Genomic DNA, 18611 nt, shown 5'->3' on the forward strand with positions numbered 1-18611 from the left:
CCCAAATTCGAGGCGCTTCTCGACACGGTTTGAATTTGGTTTTGATACCACTTTGAAGATCGCTCACGCTGATTGGTGATCGCTCGCGCTGATCGGTGCTTGCGAAATGAAGTGAGAGTCACCAAGATGATCGTCAAGGTCATATCAAAATTAGTTTAAACCGTAACATTTTTTTAAAGCTGAATCGGGGTCCAGTATGAAGCGTAAGGATCAGTGGCCGGACTCTACAAAAACATCAGCGAATTCTTCATTTCCTAGTTGAACGGGAGACTATATTTACAGATATGAATTTTGGAAAATTCAAAAAGTACCTAAGGAAATGTCCTGATGCAATAGATTTGCAATATTGATAATGACTCAAGTTTAAAGATGTATATACAGTCAACATCAATAGTAACTGATCAGACTACACGTCAAGGTACCATTCTCTAACCGTTTAACAAAAAGAGATATATCTTTAATTATGTAGAATAATTAACCTGTAACAAATAGGTACTTTTAAGCGCGGGCTTTGAGATTTATATCTATTTCGAAAAGTGTGGCAGATACTTTTGGCGCATTGTTTCATCCGCTACTGTTAGATGCTGACTGTACTGACGTCTACCTTATTGGAATAAATATTTAAATCGACGTGTGGACTATTACTCGAACGGTGTGTAACGTAGTGAAATCATAAGTATTTTGATGGAATATCTAAGTGTTAGTGCCAGTGCCGGATGAACCATTAAGCAAAATAAGCACTTGCTTAGGGCACCACGTCTAGGGGGGCACCAAAATCGTGGGAAAAAAAAACGGGTAATTTGTACATGAAACTTTGTGCGTCGTGTATAGGGCACGTAAGTGCGTCTGCAACGCAGGCCTTTGCCCTTACGAGGGCCCATTCCATCAGGCTTGCAATATGCTGATTTTTTCATCATACTTTACCCCTTGGGTCGTGGTTGATATTTGATTTCCGGCATTCTGCAAATCTGTCAGCCTTTGGGCCAAAGGGCCTTACACCCAACGTAGAGCTCAGTTTTAGAAATCTACTTGTCTTCAACCCTACGTGGAGCTTGTTCTTCAGCCTTCTCGGAGTGTCGATTTTAATAGTAGATCTACACTTTTGTCTTAATTTATAATGATGTCGTGTCCGAATTTCGCTCTCTTGCAACTCGGCCTTCGGCTTCGCACCGAAGTCTTAACAGATTTTCGAGGATCGGAATTTGTCACTCATGCTGCCCGAGCTCTTGCACACCAGATTGGTTTGTGACGTATTGCACACGGCCAAGCTCGTGCGAACTAATTGTCAAAGTTTTATTATAAAAAAACTGATGACGGAATCAAAGGCTAAAGTGCAGGTTCGGGGCCCCTCGAAGGTCGAAAACCAAAAGCATACGGTTTTATTTGAACCAAAGGTTTCCTTTAGCAGAATTAATCTTTGGTTTCCTAAGATGTAATTAAAAAGTGATGCCACCCAGATTTTTGATTCAGGTTTATTTTAGCTTCGGCGAAGTCGGTCAGTCGGAGGTCAATAACTGTTTAAGTTTAGGTTCTAAGTTACGTTTGTTCTCATTTTCAACAAAATCTAAAATGTAGATCATACCACATTTCATTCAAATAGGTGCAGCGGTTATTGATTCCCCACATAAACTTCCACCCTCCTTTACACATCCTTAGCGATGATTTTTTTAGATTAAAACTATGTTGTCCTTTCTTGGGACTAAACTGTAAACTTTGGGACTAAACTAATTATCTCTATACCAAATTTCAAGTAAATTGGTTCAGCGGTTGAAGCGTGAAGAGGAATATTAAAAAAAATGAAAATTTTACGTTTCTACTTCGGAATGGTGTCAATGTGATACCATACTCGTTAATGAGTTCGGCATTCCCGATTTATACGAAAACGATACCAAACATAGCCTACTAGCTTAACTGATGTAGATATCAAGGTAAAGTTGAGAGCCCACCCCCTCCTCTAAAAATGTACACTACAAAACTTGGTGGCTCCATTTTTTAACTAAATCAACCCTTGGGTACTAACTCCTAGGGGCCAATCCTGCCAAAGAAATTCTTCGGTTCGAAACGCCTATTTCATCGGCTGCAACTAACTCTAATCAAGTGCCTTTTTGAGCGAGGCCAAATGCCGAGCAGCAGGAGAGCCATGATAAAATTGGTTCGATTTCGTTAGGTCTTATTCATACTCGGGTTTTTACTTTATGTAAAAGTTAGCCTTAAGCCTCACATAAATTTGGCCATGTGTCCAAATCCAGGCATTCGTCTCTCGCGGCTGGACATTATGCCTTGTTTACAATTCGCCATTGGTTTTTTTTTATAGTGCGCCGCCATAGGACTCCCCGGGCGTCTAACCTTATGAAGACCTCAGCTTGCTTTGCAGGATGCTTTCTTGCAGCGTGGCCTTTGGCCTCATACGTAAAAGCGCCGATCGGACCGCGCTTTCAGCCTTATGAAGAGCTCAGCTTTCGACTTAGTTTTTTAAGACACTTGGCCATAGATTCTTGCCAGAGTTCGGCCCTGCTCGACCTTTGGCCTCACATGAATGCGCTTCTCAGAAAAGCTCTCTTTTCAACCCTGTGTGGAGCTCGACCTTAGTCCTCGCTTACACTGGCTATTTTTGCAGTCACAAAACCCAGCTCTCTCGCAACTCCATCTTTAGGTCTTGTTCGGAAGCGCCAAGTGGGCACTCCGGATCTTCAACCATATGAGTATGGCCGTTGGATTCGTTTTTTTTACTATTTCCACCATTGGTTCAATTCCAAGCACTGCTATCCTGCAATTCGGCCTTCGGCCTCGCACGATTGCCCGCCACAATAGAAACAACTGAGTGTCAACCGTGAACCACGTCCGACGTGTTGTCTCCCTGTCGCACATACGAATTTACAATTGCCTCTGGGCCTCAGTCCTTATGTAACTTTCGGGTTACTTTTGGTCATGTTACTTCTAGGGTTTATTTGTGAAGTGAACCAAAGCAGGTTTTAATCACATAGTTAGCCGGAAAGGCAAGTACACAATCATAGATATAGGTAATTTCAGTCATTTAGTTCACGCATGCTTTGATAAAGGTGACATTAGGATGGCGACTGCACCAGCATTACTGTTGCAACGTTACTGCTGCAGCACTGTCAATTTCCTTGATAAAATAAGTAATGGATTGAAAATACAAATTGCAGCAGTAATGCGACCATGAACGTCACTTAGTTTACCAAAAAAAAACAATGTTGTCAATGTAATCTGGATGAGCCTAGGCAGAGGGGGCACCAAGATCTAGAAATGCTTAGGGCATCAAAATTTCTTAATCCGGCACTGGTTAGTGCCTCGCATTCGCGTGTATCGATCGGCATTGAGGGTTCGGCATCTTTTACCTATTCTAAATTATTAACCTCATTATAATCATTATGTGAATAAGAACGTAACAACAGTCATAACCAACGTGTAAACAAATCGCATCTAGATCTTACGTAAATTCGTGCAATATGAAGGAACGATTCAAAGTTTTTTATTAAACTCTTTATTAGCAAAAGAAATGCATTGCACAATCGACTTGTATTTCTTCTTTCAGACGTAACTTTTGCATGAATCAACTGCAAACATTAGTGGATGATACACATATTATTGGCGTTAATTATTATATACGTAAGAACGTTTATTTCACTTTCACTTTTTGGTAATAAATAATTATTATAGGTAGGTACATTAGGTAATGATGACTAGACCTTTATTACATGTAATTCAGAATTGCAATGTTCTTATTAGTATAATTTGTTTATCTTAGAAAACCTTTAATTCTCCTAGTTAGTCGTCCAATGAGGTTTGCGTTTAGCATATAGGTGTTGGTATTAACACTTATTGTGTCAGTTGACAAAATGCAGTACGACGACTACACAAAGACATTTCAGTATTAATAGTTACATATATTAACATGAGTTTCATGAGAATAATTATGACGGTAGTGTACAATGAAAAAAAAATACTCTAAGGGCTTTACTGCAGGACAAGCACAGCTGAAATAGCACAGTACACTAGTCTCTAAGACTAAATTACACGGGTAGAGTGGACCATACTGGCAAGGTAGAGTAGGGTGAGAATGTCGTTTCTCTATCTGCACGTATTAGACTACTACTTCAGAAAAGTATTTCAATAAGCTAGCGTAGTAACGCTACGTAGTAAAAGTAATACGTAGTAAACCGCCAAATTATACTTTCATCGGTTTGAAATAGGGACATCATTTCATAAATTTCAATAGCATTACGATACAATAAAACCAGATAATTGCGCCACCAGGGCTACCGACATATTATGGAGGCGTTGGAAGAAAAGTGAATTTTATAGCATAGGCTTGCAATGTTAATAAAAGCCAAGTAATGTTGTTACATAATTTGGCATAAAAGGATTATTCGTTTGACAAAACAATAAAGGCAACGAAACAAACCGGACCATCCGTTGGGTGCGCACTGCGCGGCGCGGGCGACCCGCCGGGCGAGTTCCGCGCCCCGCGACGCTGCGCCAGAGTCAGCACCAGCCTCAGTAGTGCCCGGGCCTGCGCGGGGTGCGGACCTACGCCCTACTCCACACATAAATAACTCGTGCGTTCGGAAACAGTGAATCTGTGCTTAACGTTACCGTGATAACAAAAGTTCCAACTGACATAATAGTGTTTCATTTTCATTTACCTCCTTGGATAATTGCAAGCGAGTTTTATAAAGGTGAGTTTACGCGGCCGAGTTGCGAAGGGCCGAGCCTCTATAAGCTAGTTTACTAGTTAACTTCTCCGCTAAAGGGTTAAGTAGGCAACTTTTGCAAGTCGCATTCCCGGGTAACATTTGTCAACAATAAGTTACGAAATCCAATTTAAATGTTTTTGATACTTCATTTATTGCGGTGATTGTTTTGAAATGCCTAATTTGTGGCCCGCTTTTTTAATTCAATAAGCAATCTCTTCGGCCTTGGCCAGGGAACGGAATGTGGCGAAGAAAAGGTGGCCCGAACGCGGCTAGCACGAGTTATTGAACCACGCAGCCTCCTGGATTATTCAACGAAAGAACTCACAGACAAACATTCAGTTTATGCTCATTTCATTTCTCTTCAGGGTCTCTTCCAGTCTATTCTCTAACTTCATATGTAGATTAATATAAATACATTGGATGTACACTTTAATAACTTTGACAATATCCGAAATAATTGTAGACTCGGTGCAGTCAACATTCTAATAAGCTAACAATACATTACCTTGATCAAGCAAAACTGGTTCCTAACCAACTCTGACAGGTAATCCGACCCGATTACAAAACTTCTAACTATAACTTTACCTGACTACTAACTTATCCTTATTATCGCGACAGATAAATTCCAAGGAAATGACTCAAATTCTTATTGGAATTTAAAATCGAATGACTTAACGGAAATGCATTTGGACCACTCATGACCTATTCGTCGTGGGAATCGGTTGACGTTTTTGCCTCCAAAGTACCGAAATAATGGCTATATTTTCTGCTCGCTGAAAAGACTAATCTCGTTTCTGCAGAGAAGTAGGCTAATGTCATTTAGATGTGATTCACGAGACCTTGGCTCCTGCCAACCCCCTCCTTTTAAAGAATGCAATACTCGTATGCAATACCTTTTTTGTGGTAAACTACACTTTCGGAACTTATTATCATATTGCAAATTAATGAATAAAAGCTACTGTAAAGCTTTTATTGAGACCGATTCTGATGAACCCTTTTCAGATTTCTTGAAATATTGAGAATCCCGATTGAATCCACCTTGGATTATCTGTCATGCATCCACTGTTAAAGCCAGCTACTAAACCAACTTGCTCGATGTAAACGTACCATTAAGGAATAAAGTCCAGCAGTTTTATGGTAAGTGCAAAAGGGGTCCAACTGTCAAAAATATGAGTATATCGGGCTTATATATTGTATTTCATTGGAATTCAATATAATGTTCTGTATTATTATTTATTGCCTAAGTAAGTATTTGTAGATTTATGTAATGGATACATTGCTGACATCATGAAGGTTAACTTCATCTTTAGTTTAATGGCTATTTTTTATCAGTGGAATATCTATTTCCTAGATTATTTTTGCATGCGGCGTAACTCTTTGATCTCGTGGTACGAGATGGCACAAGCTCTTTACTGCCCTAACCTCGCCTCTTTTTCATTCCATAACCGCTTGAAAGTTGTTTTAATTAGTTATTTTTAGGGTTCCGTGGTCAACTAAGTCTGCCAGTCTTGAAAGCTAAAATTTGGCATGGATATCAGTTACGCCGACAAAGTCGTAAAATAAAAAAGGTAAAGGAACAATTTTTTGAAAACATTATATTTTCGGCAGTGCATTTTTCGGACTAATTTAGTTGACGGATTTTCAAATGCTTCAAATCACCCCATCAGACAATAAGCTACAAATCATAAGTTTCCAATTTCACTCCATGATCTCTATTCCTACTGGAAACATATAATAGCAAAGGCGCGGCGCTGCGTTGCGTGTCGGGAGGACGTTAACTAGCGCGCCTACATGCACCGAAATCACGTAATGCAGTTATTCGACGCGTTGATTACTCATTGATTGATTAACGAGGCTCCTGTTTCCGTTCGCTTTTGCTTTCGAAGATTCAACCTTCGAGCTCAGTGATACCAGTCTAGTAATTCACAAAACATTCTGTAAACAGAACGCTTGTGTAACGTGACCGCCAGATTCCAATTACTGTCCGACAATTTTATAATGGTTTTCCAGTAGCGAAGTAGTCGATATGGTTTAAGAATTTAAACTCACGTACGTTTAGATCGATCTTGTCTGATCTGGTGCTTGTTTTCTTGGTGTGAACGGAGACAAACATGATCTAGATGAAACTAACGTGTTGTTAATTACTGCCTCAAGCAATTCAAGATTGCTTCAGAACATGTTATTCTTTGGTCACACCTTAGGGGTATTCCAAAGCTTGATTATCTTTAGAATGATTGGATTCCTATTATTGGTCTTATTTTTATGGTTTGAACAGTTTTATGTTATGGTTTAATAACATATGTATACCTACTGGAGTCCTATGGTGGTAAATCATTATTTATCAACAAGTTATAATTAGTTCCCCGTTGTTAATTATAGTCTCATACTCGTATAAAGTTACTAACGTGTTTATATATAATTGCATATCGCTATCTGACTGACATGAACATTTGCCTGTAGACTTATGTACTTTTGTCATTCTAAAATTATCAAGACAAGTCAAAAAAACGGCGCAATTGGCACTCCGTTACTTATGCTAGATTTGTTGCATCAGATAAAATTAAATGAAACATTCAAAAATATAACAGAACATGTTTTACCCTGACCAACAAACATTAGCCACGCATTTCAGTACCACCGTGCCGAATCACGCACAAAGCATAATAACTCAGACAATACGGGCATTGATGATCCATTAAAACAAATACAGATGGAGAGATTTGTCTATAGACTCTCAAAAAACGAAGCTTAGAACGAAAGGTGTAGAAAGTATGACACCGAACTAAGTAATTTTAACCTTTTTAATATCGTTACCCCAGTGAAACATGATTTGAAATTATTTGTTAGCAAACAATCCAAGTATTTAATTATAATAAATCTACTCTATTACCCTCAAAAAGAACTGTTTTACCGCAATGTGTAACCCCGACGACCCCCAATCTGTAACTCCTACCAACCCCAGTTTTGGAATCAATGTAGGTACAGTCAAGGTATTAAATATCGGCACGGACAAAGCGCCAAAAATATGTATACACGCCCTTATTGCCCATACATTAAGGTAGTGTATACATGTTTTTGGAACTTTATCCGTATCAATATTTAATACCTTGACTGTACCACAACGTCTGACTGACCAAACCGTGACTTCGTAACTCTAGCGAACACCTTGCATAATTTCTCAGTCTGCTTGTGATTCCACCTGTCAATAATATCCTTCATAGATTTACTAAAGGGATCGATTGCTGACAACTGTCAGAACGTTCGCACTGAGCTGTCAAAACACTGACCAACCTGTCAAATGGAATTAATGTCCTGCCAAAGAGCTAAGTTATGAAATGAAGCTGAGCATTTGCCAATAGAGAAAAAAGTTCTAAGTCCTCCGGCGATACTTGTTGCACTGGACTGGAAATATTTGTGTAGTTAGAAGCTACACAAAGATCCATGCTTATAACTTATAAGTATAATTGACGGCAGCGGCAGAATCTTTACAGATGCCAAATAAATTTACATACTCACGTTAAAATAACTTTATTATTTTTAGGATTCTGTATAGTCAGCTAGAAATCTTTATAGTTTTGCCATGTCCGCCGCTTTGCTTCGTGATCGTTAATGCTAGAAATCTGCAATTTGGCATGTATATATAAATCAAGTTTTAGAGTATCTCCCCTAGAACTAGACTTTTGTCTTTGGATAGGTCTTTCAAAATGAATAGAGGTCTTTAAGAACAATTATATTTTCGGAAATGATCGCTCTTAAAGAAAAAAAATGTGCCCCCCTCTGACTTTTGACCCATGGGTCCAAAAATTGTGAGTAGAATCGTGAATGTAAAATTTAGCAAATACTTTCAATGAACGTTTAAGCCGTTTTTAGGGTTCCGTAGCCAAATGGCATAAAACGGAACCCTTATAGTTTCGCCATGTCCGTCTGTCTGTCTGTCTGTCTGTCTGTCCGAGGCTTTGCTCCGTGGTCGTTAGTGCTAGAAAGCTGAAATTTGGCATGGATATATAAATCAATAAAGCCGACAAAGTCGTACACTAAAATCTAAAAATTTAACTATTTTTAGGGTACCTCCCCTACACGTAAAGTGGGGGTGAATTTTTTTTTTCGCTTCAACCCTAGAGTGTGGGGTATCGTTGGAAAGGTCTTTCAAAACTAATAGGGGTTTTCAAGAAACATTTTTTGATAAAGTGAATATATTCGGAGATAATCGCTCCGAAAGAAAAAAAAAATGTGTCCCCCCCCCTCTAACTTTTGAACCATAGGTCAAAAAAATATGAAAAAAATCGTGGAAGTAGAGCTTAAGAAAGACATTAAATGAAAACTATAGCGGACATGATCAGTTTAGCTGTTTTTGAGTTATCGCAAAAAGTTTTCCCTTCATAGTAAAAAGACTTACTTTAATTAGGTACTGATTATGCAAATTTGCCTATTTGTTTAACTCGGGTGAAAGGTACCATTTACTACACTTTAAGCTCCAGTTTAGCTTATTGTGACGGAAGAGTAACTACGGAACCCTACACTGAGCGTGGCCCGACATGCTCTTGGCCGGTTTTTGAATTATTGCAAAGGGAAGCCCCCTTAATAAAAGTGCTGCAAAGACTAATAACTATTGTGACGGATGCGTAACTACGGAACCCTACCGTGAGCACGGTTCTGACATGCTCTTGGCCAGTTTTTTTAATTTCATAATTAAAGGTATCAAACAATTTCAGCAATTTATTTTACTCCAATTAAATAGGTATATGTCTTTTGCATGTAACATTTAGCTCTGCTTCCTTATTGCCTGCTATTACTTATTTAGACATCTCGTAATTCACGAGATGTCTAAATAAGTAATAGCAAGCAAGAATGTGGTCCAATCGAACTTAAATACAAATGTATTTATTAATTATTTAACAAGCTTTTATTTACCTATGTATTTACGGGTAAAATCTTGCAAGTAAAATTTGACCCACTTCCTGGTCTCAGATGAAGTTGAAAATTTTCATACATATGTAAGTCGGGTGACAATGCAATATTATGGTACCATCGAGCTGATCTAATGATGGGGACAGGAGGTAGCCATAGGAACTCTGTGATAAAACAACGCAACCTAATTGTGTTTGGGGTTTTTAGAATTGGCTCGATGAGTATTGGCTGCCCGTGTAAAGAAAAGTACAGTCAGCAATAAAAGCTTGTAACAAAAATGAAATTTTTGCTAAAAACTTTTTAGATTTATATTTGTTTTCTTTGTGACTAGGAATTAAATGTTTATTCACTGTTAGTAGCCATATTGGCTCGAAACTTCGTAAGAATATGCGCAATCGATGACAATGTAATAAGAAATAGGGATGGAGGGAGTCAAGTCTACCAATAGTTTAAGAGATCCGGTCAAATGAAAAAGCCTTTCTTAAATATTGAGCTCTGTCTGTTCTTAACTCAAAGAAGAAATGGAGTACCTGAAAATAGTTAGCAAATACCTAGTTATAACTTTATACTGTATTTTTAAATATACGAATCAATACACGTCTATTATTATCACGTATATCAAGTTTTATAGCAAAATGCATCAAGTTTACGACGAAGCCAGTATGCTCACAACGCTGTAGGTGGACGTGGGCGGCGCTTAAACCGAGGATTATGCATCGATTATGATTTTTGATTTGGCAATAAATCCTTTATTAAAGCTTAGTGTCATGCGATCAAATGTTACAACTCTTTCAATATCGTGTCAGTGACCGCTGACCGTATGTTAGATTTTTCACGAAATCATAATGTTTAACCCGAACATAGATATGGACATAGATTTGACGACCGGTCTGGCCTAGTTGGTAGTGACCCCGCCTATGAAGCCGATGGTCCCGGGTTCAAATCCTGGTAAGGGCATTTATTCGTGTGATGAGCATGGATATTTGTTCCTGAGTCATGGGTGTTTTCTATGTATTTAAGTATTTATAAATATTTATATATTATATATATCGTTGTCTAAGTACCCTCAACACAAGCCTTGTTGAACTTACTGTGGGAGTTAGTCAATTTGTGTAATAATGTCCTATAATATTAATTAATTAATTTAATTATAGATAGATAGGATATTCTTTATTGGTACCCAAATCTTAAAAAAACAATCTACAATTTGTTTTACGCATAAAAAAACAATCGTTTTATGATATATTTTTCGCTCTGCGTTTGCTTGTATTCGTTTGCTTTATATATTACCTCACACCTTGTAGTTTGCGATACCGCAATCGCAAATTAAGTAAGCACCGAAGAAGATACATTATCTGTAAGTAAGTACAGTCACGTGCAAAAATATGTATCGAAAGAATCGTCTCATAAATATGGTACTACGCTCATATTACACTGCAATAAGATGCTATGGGACATATTTTTGAGTAACATGTGTACACCCATATTTTTACACTTGACTGTACAACAACGTATGTGTTACGTCGCTGGGAACGACACGTTTGACACGATAACAAATGGAAGCGTTTTTGCTGTCAAATATTTGTCTTTCATTTAATGATTCTGATGACATACTTGTGAGAACAAGTGTGTTGTATGTCTTAGACCCGATGTATACATTAAGTGCGACTTCATACATTTGCTCCTAAACGCAATTAGCAAAATCGTAGTTAACATTAATCAATAAGTAAATCGGGTATTATGAAATTACGACTGAATGTGTGCGAAGCGTCTCAGTTTCATCTTGAACAAAAAATAATTTCGTTTCTTCGGCTGTTATCATCTAGGTACAATCACGTCTAAAAACATTGACACGATCGAAGTGCCAAAAATTCGTATACACGATGTATATATATATATATATATATATATATATATTATTATATTAGGGTGGTGTATACATGTTTTAGGCACTTTGTCCGTATCGATATTTTGAGACGTGACCGTACGGTCACATATTTTAATTTATTATCCATTTAGGGTTCAAGGTAATTTGAGTGTAAAATGACCAATGTAAAGTGAACCCTAAATGGCCCAACGATTAAAGTCCGTGACTGTACAGGGGGCCTAGAAAAGATAACAATCGTTGATAGGAAATGTCAATCGAAACTTAAATAATGAATAGAATGCATTATTTCTTTTCGTTTAACGTTTGTCGATGTGCGATTGTCAAATTTTTTTATCAAGCAGATACGCCTGCGAGCGATACTTTTCTTTAATATAAAATTTGTACGATTGTCAACTTGTTCGGCCCCCAGATCGTATTCTCATGAAACCAGTACCCCTAGTGTAAATTTTATCGACATCATAACGTGACGAACGCGTTTGCGTTAAGTGTCATTTTGTATAGGATTTTGAGTTTCCAAAACGTCCCGCTTGGCGCGCTCTTTCTAAATCCAATACAAAATGAGACTAAACGCAAACGTGTACGTCACGTTTCAAAATCGAATTTATTTACACTAGGGGTACTGTTTTCTTGAAATTTTTCGAGCACTGTATTTAATGGTTTGAGCCATGTTTGAGCAATTGAATTTTAAATTTTTATTTCATAAACATCAAGTTACATAGATTTCCTTAAATTAGAAACTCTGCTTCCTAAATAGGTATACCTAACTTGTACTTTAGGGTAAACAGCGCTCCTCCCCAAAAATTTCGTAGCAAAAGATGTTATATTTATACAATTTTAGATAAAAAATTAAATACACTTAGGATCACTATACTACTGATAAATATAACTACTACTGAGAACTATAACGGATACTGAAAAATATAACTTAAAAATCTAAATATGTGTATTTAGATTTTTAAGTTATATTTAATTTAGTCATGTTTTAGTTTACATTATTAATTGTAACAATTACTTTTAAAAATTCATTTTTTATTACTTATGTAATAATTATACTATTTCATAATTGAATATATGTATATATATATATATGTGTGTGTATGTGTGTGTGTGTTTGTATGTGTATGCAAAAAATTACAGATATGTTCAATAGATAGTGAAGTAATTATGTTCATAATATCTTCAGTGTTTTCGTAATTATAAAAGTTATCTCTGATAAGTGTGACTGAATTGAAAGCATGTAAATATCGCATTCCTTAATGTCTTTAGACATCATGAAAATTCAGGAGCACAAAATTAGTGAAGGTAAATATTAAATAAAATGCGCCGTGACAAGGTTAAGTACCTACAATACAGAGCAGAGGACACTGGCTTCCCACAGTTTGTGTATAATGTTGCAAGTGTTTAATAATGTATATTGCTCTTTTGACCTACTGGCGTTCACAGGATGTGCATACGGAAGGTCTTCTTACAACGGCGGGGCAGTAGGGCTAAGATGGTCGGCTCTTTATCATTTGTCACCAAGCCTGTCACGTTCTAACAAGTACGTAAGTGCGAAAGTGACGGGCATAGTGATAAGTGATAAAAATGGAACCATGCTTCCACCGCAGGAAACGCAGTCAACTTAACGACAGTCTTGAAGCGATAGGGTAATTAAAGGCTGTGTGGAGTTTCACTATGTTTTATTTTTTATTTTAAACCATACTTATTAATAGCTATAATTAAATAGCTTTGTATGCGTGAAATAATGAAAAGCTATACTATGTCCTTCTTCGGACTTCAAACTATCTTTATATTAAAATACAACACAGTCAGTTTCGCATTATAATATTAGTTGGGACTACTTGCTCATTGGCTCTTTTGTAATGATTCTAGAGAATAATTTAAATATAATAATAATTCAGCCTATATACGTCCCACTGCTGGGCACAGGCCTCCTCTCATGCGCGAGAGGGCTCGGGCTATATAGTCCCCACGCTAGCCCAATGCGGATTGGGGACTTCACATACACCTTTGAATTTCTTCGCAGATGTGTGCAGGTTTCCTCACGATGTTTTCCTTCACCGAAAAGCTAGTGGTAAATATCAAATGACATTTCGTACATACGTTCCGAAAAACTCATTGGTACGAGCCAGGATTTGAACCCGCGACCTCCGGATTGAAAGTCGGACGTCATATCCACTCGGCTACCACCGCTTCGAATAATTTAAACATTTGAATAATAAATTGTTATTGAAAACTTACATAAGTACAAACTGTACGTACAAATAATTTGTAATATCTCATATTTCATAATAACATAAACGACCGATTTGTTATAACACCGTGCGAAAGAGTTTCGCGAGGACTTCTATCGTCAATTATATTTATGTTTCATCATCCAATCAAGATGCGAATCTACTACCTGTGTCAGATACGCGAATTTACTTGAATAAAGAATAAAGTCCTATCTACTACTAAACTTATATTCATTCGCGACATTTTTCTGAGCTGATAGTTTATTTGATCGCGCTTCGTCAACGGTGGGAAACTAATTAATAACCACAATTAACTTGGCCGGGTTAGCTTGATGTTGTCAATGACCCATTACTGAGATAGGTAAATTAATTAAATTATGCATTTTTATTTCAATGACACCTTAGAAAATAGCATAAAATATTTTTTTCGAAAATATGGATATCTGCATTTATTTTTATATTCGTTAGACCATCTTTTGCATAATATTGCATGATCTTTTAGATTTACGCCGTCAGGCGCTCGATTATTTATTTAAAATAGCGGGTTACTTGACAACTTTTGTCAGTAATTTGATCGGTGTCCCCGATATATAGCAGCAGCCGTTTTATTGCTAATTTGTCCTCACAGTTGATGTAAACAAACTGAACAGCGAAATGTGTTCGTAAGTGAAAATGTCATAAGCAGTCGAATTTACTGAGTCCCAGATATACCGACGGTATTTAACATCAACACCCGTTAAACGGTGGCACTGCGAGGTGTAAAATGATGATAAGCGTAATTTGACAAATGGTAAAAAATGAATCGGCCGAATTACTTTTAAGGGTTATGAAAAAAAAAAAAATATTTTTTTAACGAAAACTATATTAAAAGGAGCTCCTTTTACACCACACATACTTCTCAACGCTCTCATATTATAGTACGTACACTTATGTATGGTAGTTATGTAGCTACATATTATAGTACGTACACAAATGTATGGTAGTTATGTAGCTACATATTATAGTACATACACAAATGTATGGTAGTTATGTAGCTACATATTATAGTACGTACACTTATGTATGGTAGCGAAAGTTGGGTATGGCAGAAGAGGCATAAGAAGAGAAATGAGAGCGTTGAGAAGTGTGTGCGGTGTAAAATTACAAGATAGAATTAGGAACAGTGTGATAAGGGAAAAGTGTGGACTGAACGAAGATGTAGTGACAAAAATTGAGAAAGGTATGTTGAGATAGTTTGGACACGTGGAGAGAATGAGTGAAAGAAGGTTAACAAAGAGTGTGTATAAGGAAGAAGTAAAAGAGGGAGCTGGAAGGGGTAGACTTCGGCGGACTTTCTCTGATCAAATCGGGGAAATCCAGAAGAAAGGCCAGGTCAAGAGCGCCCTAAACCGACGAGCGTGTATGAGGAACGTCATGAAAGTGAAGGAAGCGAAAGAGGATCGTAGCAAGTGGAAATCCGTGATCTCTGCCTACCCCTCCGGGAAATAGGCGTGATTATATGTATGTATGTACATATTATAAACCTTATTGGAATTAATTACTCAGATGTTTTCCTTCACTAAAAAGTGACTGGATAATAAAGAAATTTACGTACATGAATCTTAAAAACACGTTGATGTAGCCATAGTTTTCCGCTTAATATCAGACATAAATATATTGAAAGATGTATTTTTGTAAACCAACAGACAGAGGAACTAGTATGGTCAAAGTTACTGAACCCTAAAATATACATTCACACCGACGTACGTTATTATCATACTTTTATTTTGGCGTCTCAATAAAAATACATGTGACTATTGACAATAAACGTCCCAAAAGTCCGGTTTTGGGTTCGTTGCCCGCGTGACAAGTAACTAAATTCAACTTTTTTGGCTGTGTTTTTAATTCATTGATAATACGAGTTATTTTAATGTCTCCTTTAATGGTTTTACATAACTGTTCTTTGGTTTGCACTTGTAAAATCTTTACGATCATACCTACTTGCATTAAGGCTTGTCTCATTTTGACTAAATATTGAAACGGATGCAATATATCGCGGTAGGAATGTTCTGATGGAGACAATCATAAAAGTCAGCGATTAATTACACTTCTTTACGAGAGTCATCATTTCTTGTTTGCTTGCTGTATTTATTCGAGTTCAAGTAAAGTTTTACGAGACGTGACTTGCACAATTAAAGGGTACATTTATATAAATATTCTGTTTCCTTTGGATATAACATTTATAATAGTTACATTGGTCTTCACTAAATTGTACAACATGATCTTAAAACAAGAGGTTCATTCGATAGATTAGATCATTTTCTAACTTGGTGTCCTGTGGTGGCTAATGGGTATAATTGTCTAGACTTAGACTTAATGTTAATTTCATGAGCTAAAGAATCATTTTTATGCATAAAGACGAATTTTAGAAGCGTGATAAGTGAAAATAATACTCAAGTTTAAATATCTGAAGCAAAGAAGTCCTTAAGAATATTCTTCAAGTGTACAATATTTATAGCTAAAAAGGAACGAATATCCATTCAATTTTATTCTTACATGGCTGTCCACATCGTTATCGTTACTTAAGGCACGAAGAGACAAAGTTATCGGCTATTTATTTTGTAGTACTGCGACGTCTGCGACACAAATAAAGGAAGACCTACCTGGTGGCATGTAGTTATTAAAATATAATGCATGCTAATACATAAATCATTTGTGTAATGAACAGGGCCCGTACATTTCATGCCATTGACGGAAAAATGACGTCACGCTACATAGAGTAGGTATGACTCCAAGTAGTTTTTTCGCAATAATAAATAATCTTTCAACATTTTTAATTAACTGATATAGATACTTGACAATCAGTACAGAAACGTCTAACTTTCATCTTAATAAAATAAATAAAATCGCGTCAATATGTTAGCTATCAAAATTTGTAGTGTTATAAAAAACTGCCTGTATGTGAAATTACGTCAGTTTTACGTCAATGGCATGAAATGTACGGGCCCTGGTGACGAGACAATTTAAGTACGCTTCACCCATTTATTCTCAATACTGAACCCTTCCAATTTCGTGATTCATGGTTGGCTACTTTTTTCTGCCATCGTTTAGCGTGAAGCAAATATGTTGTGTTCGTTTTGCGCGCATCCGTGCCATCTGTGGCCGCTGTGATAATATTTATCCGGTTCAATTTATAGACCATATTTTAACGAGGAGCTTTATTGCGTTGTTTATGGGAAACGCGTTTGGCTGCGGTTTGCTTGCAAAAAGAATTAAGTCATTTTTATACAAGATATTTATTTAACTCTAGTCATTGGTTATTGGTTTGGTATAAATCGATTTTCACACGCTGCGTTATTCCACATTATTAAAAAATTAAAAATACAGGCCGATTCCAACAATGTAATGTGATACTGATCTAACATGGTTCCAATCTAGGGCCTGCTAAACTGCACATTATGTCAACCTTCAACCAAAATCAACACTTTTGACATTGACATGTATCATATCAGCACATATCATATTGGAATGAGATTTAATAACTAAAACTCGAATAGGCCTGATAGTTATGTTTATGCCTGACACACTGAAAAGTTTGTAAGGCGTGCAAACTGTCGTCCAGTACCCCTAGTGTAACTAAATTCGATTTCCAAACGTGACGTACGCGTTTGCGTTTAGTCTCATTTTGTATTGGATTTCGAAAGAGCGCGCCAAGCGGGACGTTTTGGAAACTCAAAATCCTATACAAAATGAGACTTAACGCAAACGCGTTCGTCACGTTATGATGTCGATCAAAGTTACACTAGGGGTACTGATCAGTTCAGATTTTTTTTCCTAAACAAAGATTGTGAGTCGACAAGTAATCGACATCAACGCGTTGCGCATAGGGAACAGTTAAGTATCTTGATGAAATATAGTTTAGTTGAGTTTAAACTTAATATTTATTATAGCACCAAGATGCGAGACGTGGGTGACGTCATTACCAAGCTGAAATGGAATTGGGCGGGACATGTTGACAGGCAAAATGTTTACGGATTGGTGGCTTTCGGATGACGTCTGTTGGCTCGTAGGGTGGATGACATCCGAAAACCGCGGGGCACTGGATGCGGCTATCCCAGCACCGGGATAAGTGGCGTACACAAAGAGGATGATAGCACGTTATGATGATGATGATTTATCGTAGCCTAAAGCCTAATATACGGTACTGAGTTAATCTTCCAGGCATCATAGGCATTATAATCTATGTACTAGGGTGCAAAACTGCACTTTTTTTTGGCAGAAATATCGCATATTTACCTACAAGAAGTACTATTTATTCGAGCAGCTTCAACCGCGCAAGTAGTTCGATTGCAACTCCATGATGCGTATGATTATACCTATTATACCTGAGCTTTAACCATTATTAACATGCCGGGTGTTTGTTGTACGTAAACGTTTTTTACTAAAAAGGCTAACCACTACGGTTATTTTTAACTAATAAGTATCGTTACCAGGAGCGGCGATCGAGACCTCATGTTCTCTTCGCCGTGTACAATTTGTGGTTTATTCATGACTTGGCTTCTGTTTAGATGTTTTGGTTTTGTGAATTTTTAACATACTTTAAAAAAGTAAAATGTATGTCTGATTTCATAATCTTTTATTTACGCAAAAAAGTACCCAAAATCATTGAGTAATTAAAAAAGAAACTGAATTTAAAGAAAAAATTAAATAAATTTTGATCAATGTACGAAAAGTGATTTTGTTGTTACAAACCAACCTATTGGCCGGTGTAACTTATGTGTTACACCGGCCAATAGGTTCGCAAGTATTTAAAAAAATCGTTACCTTTATGCAAACATTTCTTTCAATGTATCTCTCTCTTTCAGTGTCACTTTCGCAATTAAA

The 18611-nt window shown here is 37.0% G+C and overlaps 1 protein-coding gene across 1 annotated transcript in view; it reads left to right on the forward strand.

Moving 5' to 3' along the window:
* The first annotated feature begins 4513 nt into the window (after positions 1-4513).
* Positions 4514-18611, forward strand: part of LOC133530241 (uncharacterized) — a 186111-nt gene continuing 172013 nt past the window's right edge. The window contains exon 1 of the mRNA XM_061868117.1: positions 4514-4700. The gene's annotated coding sequence lies outside the window, so the exon portion shown is untranslated. The remainder of the gene's footprint in view (positions 4701-18611) is intronic.

The sequence above is a fragment of the Cydia pomonella genome, chromosome 22 (genome assembly GCF_033807575.1).
Source record: "Cydia pomonella isolate Wapato2018A chromosome 22, ilCydPomo1, whole genome shotgun sequence".
NCBI lineage: Eukaryota > Metazoa > Arthropoda > Insecta > Lepidoptera > Tortricidae > Cydia > Cydia pomonella.